Below are 20,355 nucleotides of genomic sequence, written 5' to 3'. Positions count from 1 at the left end.
TTGCCATTGTTCTTGGGGAAGCAGCGTGGCTCAGTGGAAAGAGCCCGGGCTTTGGAGTCAGAGGTCATGGGTTCGAGTCCCGGCTCTGCCACTTGTCAGCTGTGTGACTGTGGGTGAGTCACTTCACTTCTCTGTGCCTCAGTTGCCTCGTCTTTAAAATGGGGATTAAGACTGTGGGCCTCATGTGGGACAAGCCGATTATCCTCTATCTACCCCAGCGCTTGGAACAGTGCTCTGCACATAGTAAGCGCTTAACAAATACCAACATTATTATTGTCTGCCTTTCTCCCCCGATTAGACTGTAAGCCCGTCAAAGGGCAAAGACTGTCTCTATCTGTTGCCAATTTGTACATTCCAAGCGCTGAGTACAGTGCTCTGCACATAGTAAGCGTTCAATAAATACTAATGAATGAATGAAAGGAGGCTGATCAGTAATTCAGTCGAGATATTATGAGAGATTGTCTCTCTTCTCCCCTGGTGCCTCCGCAACCTCCCTCGGTCAGAGGTTAGCCTCCCGGCAAAGTGTCCAGCCAACGTGGTGCTCCACGGCCCGGCTGGATTCTGCTCTGGCGGTTTGCCCGCCACCCCCACTTGTCTGTGCCTTTCGCCCCAACCTGAATCCACCTCTGGCACCTACTTCTCTTTGCTTTCCCTCAGCCACGCCTTTCATCCCTTTGCTCAATTTCCATTATACCCTGACCCCTCTGAGGGCGGGGACACGTCCTCTGCTTCTGATGTGCTCGGTATACGGTCGGGTGGTTCAATGAATGCCATTCATTGACCGGCTCTCTAGGCTCCTGACTCTCTATTTTTTATCTCTGCCAGCAAACTTTGATTCCCATCCAGCCTTAGTTCAGCTGGCCCTTAGACCTCCAACCCCGGGCCTGCCTCATGCTCCTGCCAATGGTCTTATCCGACTTTCTTCACTAGTACATAAGGTACACAGGGGAAAAAACACACCATCAATCGATGGTATTTACTGAGCTCTTATGTGTGCAGAGCACTGTGCTATATGCTCGGGAGTATACACCTCAACGGAGTTGGCAGACAACTGCTGCCCACCTGATAATCTAACCTATCAAATGACTTCGGAGATTAACGAGGACAATTTAAGTCTAGAGACTAGCTTTGCGGACGGCAAACGTGTCAACTGACTCCGTGGTACGGGACTCTCCCAAGCCCTTAGTGTACTTAGCACTCTTTTTTTTCCTCTCTGCACACAGTAAGCGCTCAATAAATGCCACTGACATTGATGGGACTAGTTTACAGTCTAAACGCTCGTCGCAACGAGTGCAATGGATTGTTGAGTCGCCTGAACAGAGACTGAAGAATCGAAGCAAAAGTCAATTAGATGCTGATTTTTTTGTAAACATAGTATCACCTCACCCTCTTCCCCTACAATAAATTCAACAAAAATATACCCCTTGCAGAGTGTCAACAAAACCAAAACGTGTACTCTTGTTTCATGCCCACCAGCAGTGTGGTGAATTTAACTAATAAATTGTAGTTATGGGCACTTTTTAAACAAACCAACCGACTGAAAGTTCACCTCTTCCAGGAGAGCTTCCCAGACTGAGCCCCCCCTTTTCCTCTGCTCCTCCTTCCTTCCCTTTCGCTCCGACTCCCTCTGCTCTACCCCCCTCCCCGCCCCACAGTACTTGTACATATTTATTATTCTAGTTATTAATGATGTGTATATACATATAATTCTTTTTATGTATTTTGATGCTATTGATGCCTGTCTCCTTGTTTTGTTTTGTTGTCTGTCTTCCCCGTCTAGATTGTTAGTCCGTTGGGTAGGGACTGTCTCTATCGGTTGCCGAATTGTACTTCCCAAGCGCTTTGTAGAGTGCTCTGCACAGTAATCGCTCAATAAATACGATCGAATAAATACGACTGAATGACTGCCTTGGTGTGCATTTGTTTCCTCCTCCCACCCCCAGGACTCCATTCCAACAAACTCACTGTGGGAGGCTTCCGCCAAATCAACCGAGAGGGCTTAAAGGGGCCAAACTGTCAATCCTCCATCAAACACTCTATTGATGGTATTTCCTGAGCATTTACTGTGCGCAGATCAACCACCGGTAAAAGCGAGGGGGTAGAGCCAATTGAAAATAATTGACTTGGAGGAACTCGATAAGCAATGCCATCTCTGAGGCTCATCCCAGCCCTTATCCTGTGGGTGGGAGAGCCTCTCCAGCCAGGACACACCAGCTTCGCCATCTTAGTGCCCGGGCCCACGGCTTAGCACCATTTCAGCCTTCAGGGAGCTGCAGGCCTCAACCCGGAGAGGACACCACTCTCCCGGGCTGGCCCAGAGCAGGGCCGATCCCTGTCTCTCGGGGATCTACAACTATGTAGGTCTGTCTCTCGGATCTACAACTATGGCAGGGCCCGGTCTGGTGCTGACGTGGGGCCAACGCCCAATGGATCTGGTGCTCCAAAAGAGCACAGAGAGTCAGTCGGTCCATCGCATTTATTGAACGCTTATTGTGCGCGGAACACTCTACTAAGCGCTTGGGAGAGTACATTGTAACAATAAACAGATACATTCCCTGCCTTGAGAGGTATGGCTCTGGGACAGCTTTGGACCCAGAAGGTCCAAATGGTTTCGGCACTTGCGGCGCGGGCACGGATTGGCAACGGGTCAGAGGCCAAGACAGAAAAGGGCCCCGTGAACGGGAAAGGGGGCTCGGCCCCGACCCCGGCGCCTGTCCCTCTTCCAGGCCGGTGGCCCGCTGCATTTCTGGGCGGCCCTGACTCGGCAGCACCCGGTGCTCTCTCTGCCGGGATCCAAGTGACCAGTGCCACGCTGGGCCACCATTCCTAGAAGCACTCTGAAAGGTGGAAGTTAATCAAGAGAGGCCCCAGATCAGTTAATCCACAGTACTAATTGAGCACTTCGCTCTGTGCAGGCCACTGAACAGAACCCTTGAGAGGGGACAATAGGGTTAATAGACACGATCCTTTCCTTGGAGAAACTTAAAATCTCATAGGAGGGACAGACACCAATTACAGGTAATTACAGAAATTACTGCTAGGAGAAAGCCAGGGAGGGTAAAGAGAAGGACACAAGCGCAGCGCGGGGAGGGGGGCAATGTGTGTGAGTGCCTAAGTGCGAAGAAAACTTCCTTGGTTTGGGGAAAATCCCGTGGATACTTAACAGAGAAAGTTCCAGAAAGGGGAGGGAATGAAGATGAAACTGTAATTGGGTGAGGACAGAGCAAGAATGAAGGGAGAGGTACAGTGCTACGTCCCCAAAGGTATCATCTGACTGCTGTTCACCATCCTCATCCTAGTCCCGTATCTACTTAAATGCTTTCCCCTGCTGTGTTTCACTGATTTGCTTGTTTTTTTTTTATGGTAAGTGCTTCCTATGGGCCAGGCAAGTATTAAAAATTAATAATAATTCTGGTATTTCTTCAGCACTTCCTATGTGCTGCCCTAAGCGCTGGGGTAGAGTCAAACCAATTAGGTTGGGCATAGTCCAGGTCCCACATGGGGCTCACAGTCTTAATCCCCATTTTCCAGATGAGGTAACTGAGGCTCAGAGAAGTGATGTGCCCAAGGCACGCAGCAGGCGAGTGGCGGAGCTAGGATTAGAACCCAGATCCTTCTGACTGCTTCCATTAATAAAGCACGTCACCTACCACAAATAAGCCTGTTTGACAGTCCCCCTACAGGGCTCATCGCAGACAAAGTGATGTCCTCCCTCCCCAAATCCACCAATCACATTTCCCCCCTTCAAAGCCCTACTGAAGGCTCACCTCTTCCGGGAGGGCTTCCCAGCCTAATAAGCCCCCCTTATCCTCAGCTCCCCCCACATCGCCCCAACTCGATCCCTCTGCTCTATCCCCCCTCCCTGCCCCATAGTATTTGTGTATATATGTAGATATCTATAACTCTATTTATAATTAATGCCTGTTTACTTGTTTTGATGTGTATCTATGAATTCTATTCATCTATATTGACACCTGTTTACTTGTTTTGATGGCTGTCTCCCCCTCTTCTAGACTGTGAGCCTGCTGTGGGCATGGATTGACTCTCTTTGTCGCTGAACTGCACTTTCCACGTGCTTAATACACTGCTTCTGCACACAGTGAGTGAGTGCTCAATAAATACGACTGAATGCATGACACTTTGCTCTGACCCACCAGTCGGAAACTACTGCACTACACAATCTTTCCAGCTTCCCTCAGGCCCCGATGACTATGCTAAATTTCCTTAAAAAAAACCACCACCACCCAAAAAGTGGCCAAACAACAAACAAGAAAGAAACATTTCCAAAATCTGATAACCACTAGTGGGACTGACAAAAAAAAAAAATAATCCAATCACCATCTCCCATGGAAGGGCATTTCAGACTGCTTAAAGTACTATTTTATGAATGGCAAAAAAAGACAGTTATTTTTTCCCCAAGATTCAAATAGCATTTGGCAATGAAGCAATGACTATGAAAATTCTTCCCTCTCGGATGATTCCTCAGAGGAACCACCACGTTAATTTCATTCTGAAAAATAATTATGTAAATAACTTCTTCTGTCCCATGCGTTTTCAGGATACGTTTTTTTAACTCCTACAAAATTATTTTTTTAAAAAACATGGATCAGACTCCCTAATCACACTCATTTACATTCTATAAAACGGACTTCAGCTTTGTTTTCTGGTAGTCAGAAAAGGTTGGAGAAAACATGGAATGACATGCTTGTACTCGAATACGGATCTTTATTCAATACTCATACGTTGAATACTATTTCACATGGTACCTGCATGAAAAATGTAAGATGACCAGAATCCTATCATTTCTGGGAGAGAGATAACAGGTATTATAAATTCCCATTTAACCAATGAAGAAAATTAGAAACATTTTGCCATACCAGAACTGCGGCTGTTTTCATAACTATAAATTCGAAGAGTGCATTATAACATAATCCAAATAATCACACTCCACCTAGGGGGTGAGTGCCTTAAGCCCCAAACTGCTTAATATAGAAGAAAGACTTCAAAACCTCCTTTAAAACCAAGTCAATAATAGTACTCTGAATAATTCCCTGAAGGGAGATCCACGGCAAAAGCTAAGCTATTCCGTTCTATCGATTTAACAGCACTGTCTACAAGACTAGAGAAGACAAACTTTCGGAGGTTTCACGATCATATTTGGAAATGAAGAACCCAAGATGGATTCTCAGGCTATTTCACTGATTTATTTTCTGCCTCCCGGACTTCGGAGTCAGCACAACTATACTTTTCATCATCATCATCGAAAGTATTTACTTAATGCCTACTGAACGCAAAGCACTGCTTGCAGCCGTATAAGGGAAGCGCGACATACATGCAGAAGAGTGGGAAGGAGATGAAGGAACAGATAGGAGGGGAGGGATGTGAAAGTCTCTTTCTAAACAGTTCCTATGAGGAATTTTCCAGCCGCCAGTGGTTGGCATCATTAGCATGGTTCATTGATGACTGCAAATAACCACACGCAATACCGCCAATAACGCAATTACTAATAAATAGCTCCGGTGAAGACTGTAAAACATTGTTTTCCTCAACTGTCTCTGCTGGTAATGCATGTGAATAAGGTTCCATTTTAACACCTCAATCATTTCTGATTTATTGGGCAGAGTTTGTTTCTGACTGCCTCCGGTGACCCGCGGGGATCTTTTTAAACACCTGGGTGATACACCTAACTGGCAATCTCTAAACCTGGAGCTCCGACGGCTAAAAAAATATACAACATTCCCCTGTAAAAGACCCTCGGTTCTGGAACCGGAATCTCCCTTTTACTTGACCAAGCCCGATTTCACATATTTTCAAGGTCTAGTGCAAGCTCCATCTGTTCATTCTTGTTTTTCCCTCTAGCAGAGTGCGTCGCCGGTGCGGGGGAACTTACTACTCCGTTTGTGTCATTTAAACAGTTTTCATAGGATCTGAATAATGTTTATAAGTACGGTGATTTCCAGTAGGGAATTTTTTTTTTCCCCTTGTCGACTGAAAAATAAAGCCGACACCGGGGACGGTCGAAAAGGAAAATAACGCTGATGGAAAATGACACGCAACCGAAGAGGCCTCGATCCTGCACACGTTGGGAACTACACAACCACTTTTAACTCACTTCTAAGAATATACAAAGGAACTGACTTTTTTTGAACTACCGGGGACTAGCACCACAGACAACCATAACGGTGTCAGCCAACCTCATCTGTGGCTTCGATACCTCTGTGATAAAACAAAGGCATAGGCATTTGTAGAAAAACATCATAGAGGGGGGGAAAAGAAAAAACCTCATAAATTATGTCTGAAAAGTCAAAGGCCTTTAAAGCGAAAAGTTGGTTTTTTAACCATGAATCAATGGGATTTATTCGTAGCCGAAGCATAGACATTCCAACGTCGTGCCACAGCTATTTCCCCCCCTACTTCCAAAACAAGAGTTGAGGGAGAGAAGGTATTTTTCAAACCGAACTGGAAATCCCACACACGGGCAGAGAGTTGTGATTGGCGCTAATTTACAGCTGGCCAGAAGCCTTCGTGTCATGCCACGTTTTCGCTGGAGATCTTACAGGCTCACCACTGCCTCACCCAATCTGCCCTCAATTTCTAAAGCCTCTGCAAGGAGGAGAAGAAATCCAGAGCTTAAAAGGTCTTTACACAGTAGCGGCTGGATTAAAGAAACTTCCCAGGGGAAGGCAAAAGAGCCGGGTTCAAGTTCAACCCCCCCGGTTCAGATGACTGTGTTTGGGCTAACCCAACTGTCCTCTAACAGATTGGCAGATAAAGACGGTGAGAAACTTGGTCGGTGGCAAGCACCTCCTAGGTATCGCAAGAAAAAAAAATAAGACATTTCCAACCGCTCCGGCCGAATTTCAGAAGTTGGGGCTGAAATGAGAGGCAGAGACATTGTCTTGCTTTTCCTACCGTATTATTATTCCTCCCTAGTCCCCACCCCGGCCGCTTGCAGGAACAAAACAAGCAGCATTCATTCATTCATTCATTCATACATTCATCCAATCCAGGGCATTTATTGAGCACGGACCGTGTGCAGGGCACTGTACTAAACGCTTGGAAAGGCCCAATTGGCAACGATTCAGCAGCAACAGCAGCCCAGGGCTGGGCCAGCTCGACTGATGCAAGTGGCCCACTGCGGCCCTGGCCCATTTTAATCATTAATGATCCTTTTGGGCTTTGTGAAGCGCTTCCTACGTGCCAAGCACTGTGCTGAGCACTGGGGGGAAAGGGGAGGGGCGTCTAAGCCAACGGGGCCGGTCCCACGTGGGGCTCACCGTCTCGGTCCCCGTTTTCTGGAGAAGGGGAAATTGAGGCCCAGGGAAGTGGACTGACTTGCCCCAGGTCACCCGGCAGATAAGCATCGGGGCAGTGTGGCTCAGTGGCAAGGGCCCGGGTTTGGGAGTCCAAGGTCGTGGGTTCTAATCCCGGCTCTGCCACTTGTCTGCTGGGTGACCTGGGGCAAGTCACTTGACTTCTCTGGGCCTCAGTTCCCTCATCTGTAAAAATGGGGATTAAAAAATGCGAGCCCCATGTGGGACAATCTGAGTACCCTGGAATGTTGGTATTTGTTAAGCGCTTACTATGTGCAGAGCATTGTTCTAAGCGCTGGGATAGATACAGGTTAATCAGGTTGTCCCATGTGAGGCTCACAGCCTTCATCCCCATTTTACAGATGAGGGAACTGAGGCGCAGAGAAGTCAAGTGACTTGCCCGAGGTCACCCAGACGACAAGTGGCAGAGCCGGAATTCGAACCCATGACCTCTAACTCCCAAGCCCGGGCTCCAGCGCTTACAACAGTGCTCAGCATAGAGTAAGCCCTTAACAAATACCATCATTATTATTATTAGGGTATTTTCTCCAAGGGGGCCTCCCCCCTGGGGCCTCGCCTAGCCGCCTCTCTACCCTTCGTCCCGGGCACGGACGACGGGGTTGAACACTACCAATAACGATAGTATTTACTGAGCGTTTCCTATGTGCAGAGCACTGCACTAAGCGCTTGGAATGTACAATTCGGCAACAGATAGAGACAATCCCTGCCCACTGTACAACGGTCTGCTTGGAACGTACGATTCGGCAACATAGCGACGGTATTTCTGAGCGCTTACTATGCGCTAAGCACTGATCGATGCCCGGGAATGAATCCCGGCTCTGCCACTTGTCAGCTGTGCGATTGTGGGCAAGTCACTTCGCTTCTCTGTGCCTCAGTTACCCCTTCTGTAAAATGGGGATGAAGACTGTGAGCCTCACGTGGGACAACCTTATGCCCCTGGGTCTCCCCCAGCGCTTAGAACAGTGCTCTGCACACAGTAAGTGCTTAACAAATACCAACAGTATTATTATTCTCGGTGTCTCAGATACCTCATCTGTAAAATGGGGATGAAGACTGTGAATCTCACGTGGGACAACCTGAGGACCCTGTATCTCCCCCAGCGCTTAGAACAGTGCTCTGCACACAGTAAGTGCTTAACAAATACCAACATTATTATTACTCTCGGTGCCTCAGGTCCCTCCACTGTAAAATGGGGATTCATTATTATTTCAATAGTATTTATTGAGTGCTTACTATGTGCAGAGCACTGTACTAAGCGCGTGGAATGTACAAATCGGTAACAGAATGATTTACCTCCTCTGTAAAACGGGGATTTAGACTGTGAGCCCCACGTGGGACAAGCCGATGCCGCTTTATCTCCCCCAGCGCTTAGAACAGTGCTCTGCACACAATAAGCGCTTAACAAATCCCAACATTATTATTATCTCCCACAGCTCTCAGAACAGTCCTCTGCACACAGTAAGCACTTAAACACCAACATTATTATATCTTCCCCAGCGCTTAGAACAGTGCTCTGCACACAGTAAGCACTTAACAAATCCCATCATTATTATTATTCTGGGTGCCTCAGTTCCCTCCTCTGTAAAATGGGCATTTAGACTGTGAGCCCCACGTGGGACCACCTGATTCCCCTGTATCTCCCCCAGCGCTTAGAACAGTGCTCTGCACACGGTAAGCGCTTAACAAATCCCAACATTATTATTATCTCCCCCAGCGCTTAGAACAGTGCTCTGCACACAGGAAGCACTTAAATACCAACATTATTATTATATCTCCCCCAGCGCTTAGAACTTTGCTCTGCACACAGTAAGCGCTTAACAAATCCCATCACTATTATTATTATTCTCTGGGCCTCAGTTCCCTCCTCTGTAAAATGGGGATTTAGCCTGGGAGCCTCACGTGGGACAACCTGATTCGCCTGTATCTCCCTCCCGGCGCTTAGAACAGCGCTCTGCACACAGTAAGCGCTTAACAAATCCCAACATTATTATTATTCTCTGGGCCTCAGTTCCCTCCTCTGTAAAATGGGGATGAAGACTGTGAGCCCCACGTGGAACAACCTGATTCCCGTCTCCCCCAACGCTTAGAACAGTGCTCTGCACATAGTAGGAGCTTAACAAATCCCAACATGATTATTATTATCATCTCCCCCAGCGCTTAGAACAGTGCTCTGCACACAGTAAGCGCTTAACGAGCCCGAGCCTTCTCCGTAAGGGAGGGTCCCCGGCCCGGGGGGGGGGGGGGGGGGGGGGGAGCCTGTGCTTTCTCTGCCTGCTGCCCGTCTGCCCCCTCCGGACGGCGAGGCGGGGGACGGGTGGGGCTCCGCGGGCCGGCGGGGTGTGGCGAGCGGTCAGCACAGTGCTGTGCGCGGAGGAGCGGGGGCGGAATGAAGGAAGGAGGAGAGGAGAAAAGTTGGGAGGGCGCGGGCGAGGGCTACTCACCGTCGGCCGGTCCTGGCGCGGCGGCGGTGGCGGCAAGGCGTCCGCGCATGCGCCGTGTGGGGCCCGGCGGCGCGGGGGCGGCGGAGCTCCGAGCGCCCAACCCCCCCCCTCCCCCCCGCCGCTCCCCCGCCGCTCCCCCGCAACCTCCCTCTTCTCTCCCCGATCAGCCCTCTCGGCCTCCCTTTCCGCTCACATCGTGTAAACAGAGCGCCGCCCCGGCCCCGCCCGCCCCTGAGGAGGTCACCCGGCCGAGGGGAGGGGGGGGGGGCGGGGCGCCCGGCCCGGAAGCCAACGCCTCGCCCACCGGAAGTGAAGCTGCGCGAGGGAAGGAAAAGGGGCGGGGCAGGGGCACTGATTGACGGACGGAGAGCCGGCGGACGCCTGCGGCCTCACTGCGCCTGCGCGCTCATCCAGCCCCCTCCCCCCCCCCCCGTTTAAAGGAGCCGCCCCATGGCTCTTTCCTTCCCCACGGGTTAAATCAATCATCATAATAATGTTGGTGTTGGTTAAGCGCTTACTCTAGGCAAAGCACTGTTCTAAGCGCTGGGGGAGACACAGGGTCATCGGGGGGTCCCTCGTGGGGCTCACAGTCTTCATCCCCATTTTACAGAGGAGGGAACTGAGGCCCAGAGAATAATAATAATAATAATAATAAATGTTGGTATTTGTTAAGCGCTTACTCTATGCAAAGCACTGTTCTAAGCGCTGGGGGAGATACAGGGTCATCAGGTTGTCCCTCGTGGGGCTCACAGTCTTCATCCCCATTTTACAGAGGAGGGAACTGAGGCCCAAAGAATAATAATAATAATAATAAATGTTGGTATTTGTTAAGCGCTTACTATGTGCAGAGCACCGTTCTAAGCGCTAGGGGAGATACAGGGTTCTCAGGTTGTCCCACGTGAGGCTCACAGTTAATCCCCGCTTTACAGATGAGGTAACTGAGGCACAGAGAAGTTGTGACTTGCGCTTACTATGTTCTAATCGCTGAGGGGATACAAGGTCATCAGATTGTCCCCTGTGGGGCTCACAGTCTTCATGCCCATTTGACAGATGAGGGAACTGAGGTCCAGAGAAGTGAAGTGACTTGCCCAAAGTCGCACAGCTGACAAGTGGTGGAACCAGGATTAGAACCCACATCCTCTGACTCCCAAGCCCGGGTTTTTTCCACCGAGCCACGCTGAGTAGGGAACCTTGCTCCACTATCCCTAGAGGAGGACTGGATTGGGACGATTTAAAGATGTTGGTTTTATTCCCCCCATCGTTTAGACTACGAGCTCGTTATTAGGCATGGATTGTCTCTATCTCTTGCAATATCTGTTCCAATATCTTGGAATTGTACATTCCAAGCGCTTAGGCCGGTGCTCTGCACATATGAAGCGCTCAGTAAATACAACTGAATGAATGAATAATAATCCCAATAGTAGTAAGAATAATAACGGTACTTCTTATTGGAGAAGCTGTGTGGCTTAGGGGTAAGAGCCCGGGCTGGGGGTCCGAGGATGTGGGTTCATTCGTTCTTTCATTCATTCAGTCGCATTTATTGAGCGCTTACTGGATGCAGAGCACTGGACTAAGCGCTTGGAATGGACAGTTCAGCAACAGATAGAGACGATCGCTGCCCAACAATGGGCTCACAGTCTAGAAGGGGGGAGACAGACAACAAAACAAAACAAATAGTCAAGCATCACTGCTATCAAAATAGATAAATAGAGTCATAGATAGATACATATCATTAAGAAAATAGAATAACAAATATGTACAAATATACACAAGTGCTGTGGGGGAGGGGAAGGGGGTAGAGCAGAGGGAGGGAATCGGGGCGATGGGGAGAGGAGGAGAGCAGAGGGAAAGGGGGGGCTCAGTCTGGGAAGGCCTCCTGGAGGAGGTGAGCTCTCAGTAGGGCTTTGAAGAAGGGATGAGAGTTAGTTTGGCAGATGTGAGAAGGGAGGGCATTCCAGGACAGTGGTAGGACATGGCCCAGGGGTCGATGGGACAGGCAAGAATGAGGAGGTTAATAATGTTGGTATTTGTTAGGCGCTTACTATGTGCCGAGCACTGTTCTAAGCGCTGGGGTAGACATAGGGGAATCAGGTTGTCCCATGTGGGGCTCACAGTCTTAATCCCCATTTTACAGATGAGGGAACTGAGGCACCGAGAAGTTAAGTGACTTGCCCAAAGTCACACAGCTGGCAAGTGGCAGAGCCGGGGTTCGAACCCATGACCTCTGACTCCAAAGCCCGTGCTCTTTCCATTGAGCCACGCTGCTTCTGGCAGAGTGTGTGGGGTGGGCTGTAGAAGGAGAGAAGGGAGGTGAGGTAGGAGGGGGCAAAGGGATGGACAGCTTTGAAGCCAAGAGTGAGGAGTTTTTGCTTGATACGGAAGTTGATAGGCAACCACTGGAGATGTTTGAGGAGGGGAGTGACATTTCCACAGTGTTTCTGCAGAAAGATAATCCAGGCAGCAGAATGAAATATAGACTGAAGAGAGAGACAGGAGGATGGGAGATCAGAGAGGAGTCTCATGCAATAATCCAGTCGAGATAGGATGAGAGCTTGTGCCAGCAAGGAAGCAGTTTGGATGGAGAGGAAAAGGCGGATCTTGGCGATGTTGTGAAGGTGAGACCGGCAGGTTTTGGCCACGGATTGGACATGTGGGATTAATGAGAGAGCAGAGTCAAGGATGACACGGAGGTTGTGGGCCTATGAGATGGGAAGGATTGTAGTGCCGTCCACAGTGATGGGAAAGTCAGAGAGAGGACAGGGTTTGGGAGGAAAGATAAGGAGCTCAGTCTTGGACATGTTAAGTTTGCGGTGGCAGGAGGACATACAAGAAGAGATGACCTGAAGGCAGGAGGAGATACGAGCCTGGAGGGAGGGAGAGAGAGAGTACAGGGGAGGAGATGTAGATTTGGGTGTCATCTGCGTAGTGATGATAGTTGAAGCGTGGGAGCGAATGAGTTCACCAAGGCAGTGAGTGTAGATGGAGAACAGAAGAGGGCCAAGAACTGACCCTTGAGGAACCCCTACAGTTAGTGGACGGGAGGGGGAGGAGGAGCCTGCGAAGGAGACCAAGAATGACCGGCCAGAGAGATAAGAGGAGAACAAGGAGAGGACAGAGTCTGTGAAGCCAAGGTGAGATAAAGTGTGGAGGATAAGGGGATGGTCGACAGTGTCAAAGGCAGCTGAGAGGTAGAGGAGGATTAGGATAGAGTAGAAGCCATTGGATTTGGTGAGAAGGAGGTCATGGATGACCTTTGAGAGGGCAGTTTAGGTGGAGTGTAGGGGATGGAAGCCAGATTGGAGGGAGTTCAGGAGAGATTTGGAGTTGAAGAATTGAAGGTAGCGAGTGTAGATGACTCATTCTAGGAGATTGGAAAGGAAGGGCAGGAGGGAGATAGGGTGATAACTGGAAGGGGCAAAGGGGTCAAGAGAGGGGTTTTTTTAGGATGGGGGAGACGTGGGCATGTTTGAAGGCAGAGGGGAAGAAGCCGTTGGAGAATGAGCAGTTGAAGATGGAAGTTAAGGAGGGAAAGAGGGAAGGAGTGATAGTTTTTATAAAATGGGAGGGAATGGGGTCCGAAGCACAGGTGGAGGGGGTGGCACTTGTGAGGAGGGAGGAGATCTCCTCTGAGGATACTGCTGGGAAGGATGGGAAAGTAGGTGAGAGGGTTGAGAGCGATGGGGAAGGAAGCAGGGAGAGACTTTGGGGAGCTCAGACCTGTTGGTGTTAATTTTCGTAATGAAGTGGGTGGCCAGATCGTTGAGGGTGAGGGATGGAGGAGGGGGAGGAACAGGGAGTCTGAGGAGAGAGTTAAAAGTCCGGAACAATTGGTGGGGGTGATGGGGCATGGGTGTCAATGAGGGAAGAAAAATAATTTTGCCTGGCAGAGGAGAGGGCAGAATTAAGACAGGAAAGGATAAATTGAAAGTGAACAAGGGTCGCCTGGTGTTTAGACTTTCGCCAGCAGCTCGAGCATAAGAGCAAAGGAGGCGGACAGAGGCGGTGATCCAGGGCTGTGGGTTAGTGGTGAGAGAGTGATGGAGAGAAAGGGGAGCCAGTGAGATGAGTTGAATAGAGAGGGTGGAGTTGAGAGCATCAGTCTGGTCATCCGGAAAGGGTAGAGTGGCTAGGGAGGCAAGATGGGGAGTTATGCTTTGAGAGAGACGAGGTCTCTATGGGGGAGTACTACAGATTTACGGGGGGAGGAGTCTGAAAGAGGAGGCAGGTGAGAAGTTTATGGTCAGCGAGAGGGATTTCAGAGTTGGCGAGGGTGGAGATAGTGCAGCGGAAGGAGATGATGAGATTGAGGGTGTGACCAAGTTGGTGAGTGGGCGAGGTATGGTGGAGCAGGAGGTCAGCAGAGTCGAGGAGGGATAGAAGGCGGGCGGGAGAGGAGTCACCGGGTCCAACCATGTGGATGTCGAAGTCTCTGAGGATCAGAGTGGGCATGGAAAATGAGAGAAGGAAGGTGAGAAAGGGGTCAAAATGGTTAAAGAAGTTGGAGGTGGGATCGGGGGGAAGTAGATGGCTTCAAGAATCTGGAAGGGGTGGTAGAGGTCGATAATAGGGGCTTCAGAGGAGGGGAAGGAGAGGGAAGGGGGAGGAGGGATAGTGCGAAAGCGGCACTGGGGTGTGAGAAGGAAGCCGACACCTCCTCCTTTTCCAGTGAGTCTGGGGGAATGGGAGAAGAGGCCTCCGCTGGAAAGTGCAGCAGTAGAGACTGTAAGCCCGTCAAAGGGCAGGGACTGTCTCTATCTGTTACCGATTTGTACATTCCAAGCGCTTAGTACAGTGCTCTGCACATAGTAAGCGCTCAATAAATACTATTGAATGAATCTAATCCCACTTGTCTGCTGCGTGACCTTGGGTAAACCACTTCACTTCTCTGAGCTTCAGTTACCTCATCTGTCAAATGAGTGTTAAGACTGTGAGCTCCATGTGGGACAACCTGGTAATCTTGTATCTCCCCCAGTGCTTAGAACAGTGCTTGGCACATAGTAAACGCTTAACAAATACCGTGATCGATGTTCACTTAAGTGATTACTATGGGCCAGACACTGGGGTGGATACAGGCAAATCATGTTGGACAAAGTCCCTGTCCCTCGTGGGGCTCCCAGCTTAAATCCCCATTTTACAGATGAGGTACCTGAGGCCCAGAGAAGCCAAGTGACTCACCAAAGGTCACACAGCCAACATGTGGTGGAGCCGGCATTGGAACCCAGGTCCTTCTGACTCCTAGGCCCATGCTAATATTTATTAAGCAGGGCCACACACTGTAATAACAACAATATTTGTGGTATTCGTGAAGTCAGAGGACACGGGTTCTAATCCCGGCTCTACCACTTGTCTGCTGTGTGACCTTGGATAAGTCACTTCATTTCCCTGTACCTCAGTTAGCTCCTCTGTAAATGGGCATTAAGACCGGGACCCCCATGTGGGACAACCTGATTACCTCGTATCGACTATGGGCAAGTCACTTAACTTCTCTGGGCTTCAGTCACCTCATCTGTAAAATGGGGATTAACTGTGAGCCTCACGTGGGACAATCTGATCACCCTGTATCTACTCCAGGGCTTAGAACAATGCCCTGCACACAGTAAGCACTTAACATATACCAACATCATTTTTCTTATTATTGCTCCAGCGTTTAGAACAGTGCTTGACACTTAGTAAGAACTTAACAAATACCATCATCATCATCATCATCATCATCATCATCACTTAGTACGTACCAAGTAACGAAAGCACTCTACTATTGTTGCCGACAACCTCGCCTATGAGCCTTAACTTCTAGGACCTCACCATGCCCCCTCAGTCCCCTCCCCCGATCAACCCACCCCTGTCCTTTCTTCCCGGAACCCACATCTTCACTCTCCATTCAAATCCTCCCCACCGCTCACACCTTCCACGCTCCCCTTAGCCCGTGGAACCCCCGCTCCACTGGGGTAAAGCTTCTCTTCATCCTTGACCAGTTCTTGATCCAGTCACTGCTCTTCCTTCCCCTCACTAATGGCAGAGTGGATAGAGCACGGGCCCTGGAGTCAGAAGGTCATCAGTTCGAATCCCTCTCTGCCACCTGTCTGCTCTGTGACCGTGGGCAAGTCGCTTCACTTCTCTGGTCCTTAGTCACCTCATCTGTAAAATGGGGATTGAGACTCTGAGCCCCACATGGGACAGGAACTGTGTCCACCTCGATTTGCTTGTATCCACCCCAGCGCTTAGAACAGCGCCTGGCATAAAGTAAATGCTTAACAAATACCATCATCATTATTATTACTATTATTATTATTGTTATTATTAGATCATCCCAGATGACAGTGGCCTGCTGCTCTGACCATTGGGGGGTGCTTCATCTTCTCCCACTCCTCCAGACTCAACGGCACAGAGGGAGGAGTCGACTTCCTTCTCGCTTCTCATTTCTGCTTTAGTAGTGTGGCTCAGTGGAAAGAGCACAGGCTTAGGAGTCAGAGGTCATGGGTTCTAATCCTGGCTGTGCCACGGGTCATCTGTGTGACTTTGGGCAAGTCACTTATCTTCTCAGTGCCTCAGTTACCTCATCTATAAAATGGGGATTTAAGACCGTGTCCAAACCCATTTGCCTGTACTGATCCCAGTACCTAGTACAGTGCCTGGCACGTAGTAAATGCTTAACAAATATCGCTATTACTATGATTATCAGTGTTATTATTTATCATCTCTAGTCACTGTACATATCTAGCCCCTCCAACTCAAAAATTCTTCTATCCGAACACAACCTCCTCACCTGCCTTCTCTCCCATACACATATTTCCTGCAAATCTGACCTGTTCCCCCAAAGAGACCTCCAATCTTTCATTCTCCTCCAACTTTCTCCAGTCATCACGCTCCATTTAATCTCCAGACAAAAGCTACCTTCTTTTTGACACACAAATCGACACACTCAACACCAGCCTGGCCACTGAACTCTACGTTCTCATTCCCCTGTCCGGCCAATCTAAACCACAACCCTGGATCACATCCACAATAAGTTTCTTCTGCTCCTATGCTCGAACAGCCGATCACTGCGGGTGGAGATCCAGACGTCAGCCTAACCTTGTCCATCGCAAATTCAACCTCACTGTCTTTAATCTGGCTCTCACCTCCTGGAAACATTACTTTTCTATCCTCACTGATTTCCATTGCCTGTGCCAGCTGTTCCAGACCTTTAACTCCCTCCTCAAACTCGCTGTACCCCCACCTCCCCATCCTTTCCCCTAATGACCTGGCCACATACTTTATTGATAAAATTGAAACTAGCAGACGTGATACCCTTAAAATCTCCTTAAGTTGTCTCCAGTCCCTCCCTTCTCCTGTGCCCTCTCTGACCCTCAGCAGTATACCTTCCCAGCAGCATTTCAAGAGGAGCTCTTGCAATGCTTCTCAAAAACTACCCCCTCCACCTGCACCTCTAAACCCATCCCTTCCCAGTTTGTCAAAGCTCTTGACCACTCTCTTCTTTTCTTCTTGAGTGCCCTCTTCAACCATTCACTTTCCAATTGTTTCTTTCACACCGCTTTCAAACACGCTCACGTTTCCCCTAACCTAAAAAAAAATCCCTCCCTTGACCCCATGGCTCCCTCCAGTTGTCAGCCCATTTCCCTCCTACCATTCCTCTCTAAACTCTTTGAGTCGGTTATCTACATTCGCTGCCTCCACCTCCTCTCCTCCAATTCTCTCCTTGGCTTCCTCCGATCTGGCTTCTGCCCCCTGCGCTCCATAGAAATTGCCCTCCCAAAGGTCAACGATGACCTTTTTCTTGCCAGATTCAATGCCCTCTAATTCATCCTAGTCCTCCTCAACCTCTCACTTGCCTTCAAGGCTGCGGACCAGGCCCCCCTCCCCTTGAAATCTCATCCAGCCTTAGCTTCACCTACACTGTCATCTCCGATCCTTCTCCCATCTCTCCGACCACTTATTCTCAGTCTCATTCCCAGGGTCATCCTCTCCCTCCCATTCCCTATCAGTGGGTGTCCTTCAAAGCTCGGCTCTGGGTCCTTTCAATTCTCCAACTACAACCACTGCCTTGGAGAACTCATTAGCTCCTATGGCTTCAACTACCATCTCTATACAAATGATTCTCCGGTCTACATCTCCAGCCCCGATCTTTCTCCTTCTCTGCAGTCTCGCCTTTCCTCCGGCCTTCAGGACAACTTCACTTGAATGTCCCACCAACACCTGAAACTTAACGTGTCTGATACAGAGCTCTTCAACTTTCCACCCAAACCGTGTCCTCCCTCTTATCTTTCCCGTCCCTGTAGTCAACACCACTATCCCACCTATCTCACAAGCCTTTCATTCATCAGCGTGGCCCAGTGGAAAGAGCCCGGGCTTGGGAGTCAGAGGAGGTCATGGGTTCAAATCCCGACTCTGCCATTGGTCAGCTGTGTGACTGTGGGCAAGTCACTTAACTTCTCTGTGCCTCAGTTACCTCATCTGTAAAATGGGGATTAACTGTGAGCCTCATGTGGGACGACCTGATTACCCTGTTTCTACCCCAGCACTTAGAACAGTGCTCTGCATATAATGAGCGCTTAACAAATACCAACATTATTATTCATTCAATCGATCATATCTATTGAGTGCTTACTGTGTGAAAAGCACTATTCTAAGTGCTTGGGAGAGTACAATATAACTATAAACAGACACATTTCCTGCCCACAGTGAGCTTGCAGTCTACAGGGGGAGACAGACTTTAATATGAATAAATTAATAATAATAATAATGTTGGTATTTGTTAAGCGCTTACTATGTGCAGAGCACTGTTCTAAGCGCTGGGGGAAATTAAGGATAAGTTACAGTTACAGTTATGTACATAAGTGCTCTGGGGCTGGGAGGGGGGATGAATAGAGGGAGCAAGGCAGGCTGACGCAGAACGGAGTGGGAGACGATGAAAGGCGGGCTTAGTCAGGGAAGGCCTCTTGAAAGCCTGCAACCTTGGCATTCTCCTTGACTCATCTCTCTCATTTAACCCACATTTTAAATGTCACAATATCCTGCCCATTCTACCTTCCCCACATGGTTAAAATCTGCCTTTTCCCCTCCATCCCAAATGCTACTTCACTGATTCAAGCTCGTGTCATAGCCTGCCTTGACTACTGCCTCGGCCTTCTCACTGACTTCCCTGCCTCTTGTCTCTCTCCCTGCTCCAGCCCATACTTCACTCTCCTGCCCAGATCATTTTTCTAAAAAACCATCCAGTCCACGTCTCCCCACTCCTCAAGAACCTCCAGTGGTTGCTCATCAACCTCCACGCCCAACAGAAACTCCTTACCATCAATCGTCTCACCCCCTCCTACCTTACCTTGTTCATTTCCTACTACAACTCAGTCTGCACACTAAACTCCTCTAACGTCTAATTACTCACTGCACCTCATTCTTGTCTTTCTCTGTGCTCACCCCTGCCCACATCCTCTCTCTGGCGTTGACCAACTTTCCCCTCATATTCAACAGACTGCTATTCTCCCCACCCTCAAAGGTTTATTTAAATCACATCTCCTCCAAGATGCCTTCCCCAAGTAAGCCCTTTTTCCCCCTTCTCCCTCTCCCTTCTGTGACATCTCTATGTCTGATATTCACCTCACCCCCAGCCCCACAGCACTTATGTCCATATATCCGTAATTTATTTATGTATTTAAATATCCGCCTCCCCCTCTAGATTGTAAACTCCTTGTGGGCAGGGACTGTATCTACTATGTCTGTTGTACTGTACTCTCCCAAGCAATTAATTCAGTGCTCTGCACACCAGAAGTGCTCAATAAATAGTATTAATTGATTTCAATAGTTACAAACTAATCCCATCTGACAGTTCCTGCTCCAAATAGGCCTCCCTGTCTAAGGAGCACTGGGGTAGATACAAGGTAATCAGAAACTTTTAACGGTGTTTTGCTTTGCAAACCGTAGACCTTGTAGAACACAGATTTTCATCTTTTTTATTGTATTTGTTTAGGGCTTGCTATATGCCAGACCCCACTCAAAGCACTGGGATATATACAAGCTAATCAGGTTGGACATAGTCTATGTCCCATATGGGGCTCACAGTCTTAATCCCCATTTTCCAGATGAAAAATTTCCCAGTTGTTTCAGAAATGTTTTGGGTTTTTTTCCCTAAAACCTTCATTGCAGTTCAAGCTCATTTACTCTTTTTCTGTCCTTAGGAGAGAGAGTCAACACTAGGTCACTCACTGTAAAATAAACCTTCATAATTTTGAAAGAACATTAGGAGATTAGTTACTCAAATTTGAATTCAAGATTCGCATTGCCTGACCCAGATTTGGGTTTACTGGTCCTCCCCAATAGCCTAGGTGAAAGACAATGGGGACCAGGAGTCCACATCTCATCATATGAGTCCCAGCTCTGCCACTGTTCTACTGTATGACTTTGGGAAAGTCACTTATCCTTTCTGGGCCTCAGTTTTTTCATTTGTAGAGTGGGGAAACAATAGATTGTGAGTTTTGTGTGGAGCAGGAGCTGGGGGTCACCTTATAACTTTGCATCCATCTATCGCTTAATGTTCAGTATTTGCCCTAACAATGATTATTAGTTATTAATCAATCGATCAATCA

At 48.8% G+C, this 20,355-nt stretch overlaps 1 protein-coding gene across 1 annotated transcript in view; it reads right to left on the bottom strand.

Moving 5' to 3' along the window:
* The window catches only part of PIK3CA (phosphatidylinositol-4,5-bisphosphate 3-kinase catalytic subunit alpha), a 90,855-nt gene extending 80,999 nt beyond the window's left edge, over window positions 1–9,856 (bottom strand). The window contains exon 1 of the mRNA XM_029060127.1: window positions 9,776–9,856. The gene's annotated coding sequence lies outside the window, so the exon portion shown is untranslated. The remainder of the gene's footprint in view (window positions 1–9,775) is intronic.
* Between the last annotated feature and the right edge of the window lie 10,499 nt (window positions 9,857–20,355).

This window comes from Ornithorhynchus anatinus, chromosome 1 (assembly GCF_004115215.2).
Source record: "Ornithorhynchus anatinus isolate Pmale09 chromosome 1, mOrnAna1.pri.v4, whole genome shotgun sequence".
NCBI classification, from domain to species: domain Eukaryota; kingdom Metazoa; phylum Chordata; class Mammalia; order Monotremata; family Ornithorhynchidae; genus Ornithorhynchus; species Ornithorhynchus anatinus.
This window is presented reverse-complemented; position numbering and strand designations above follow the sequence as displayed.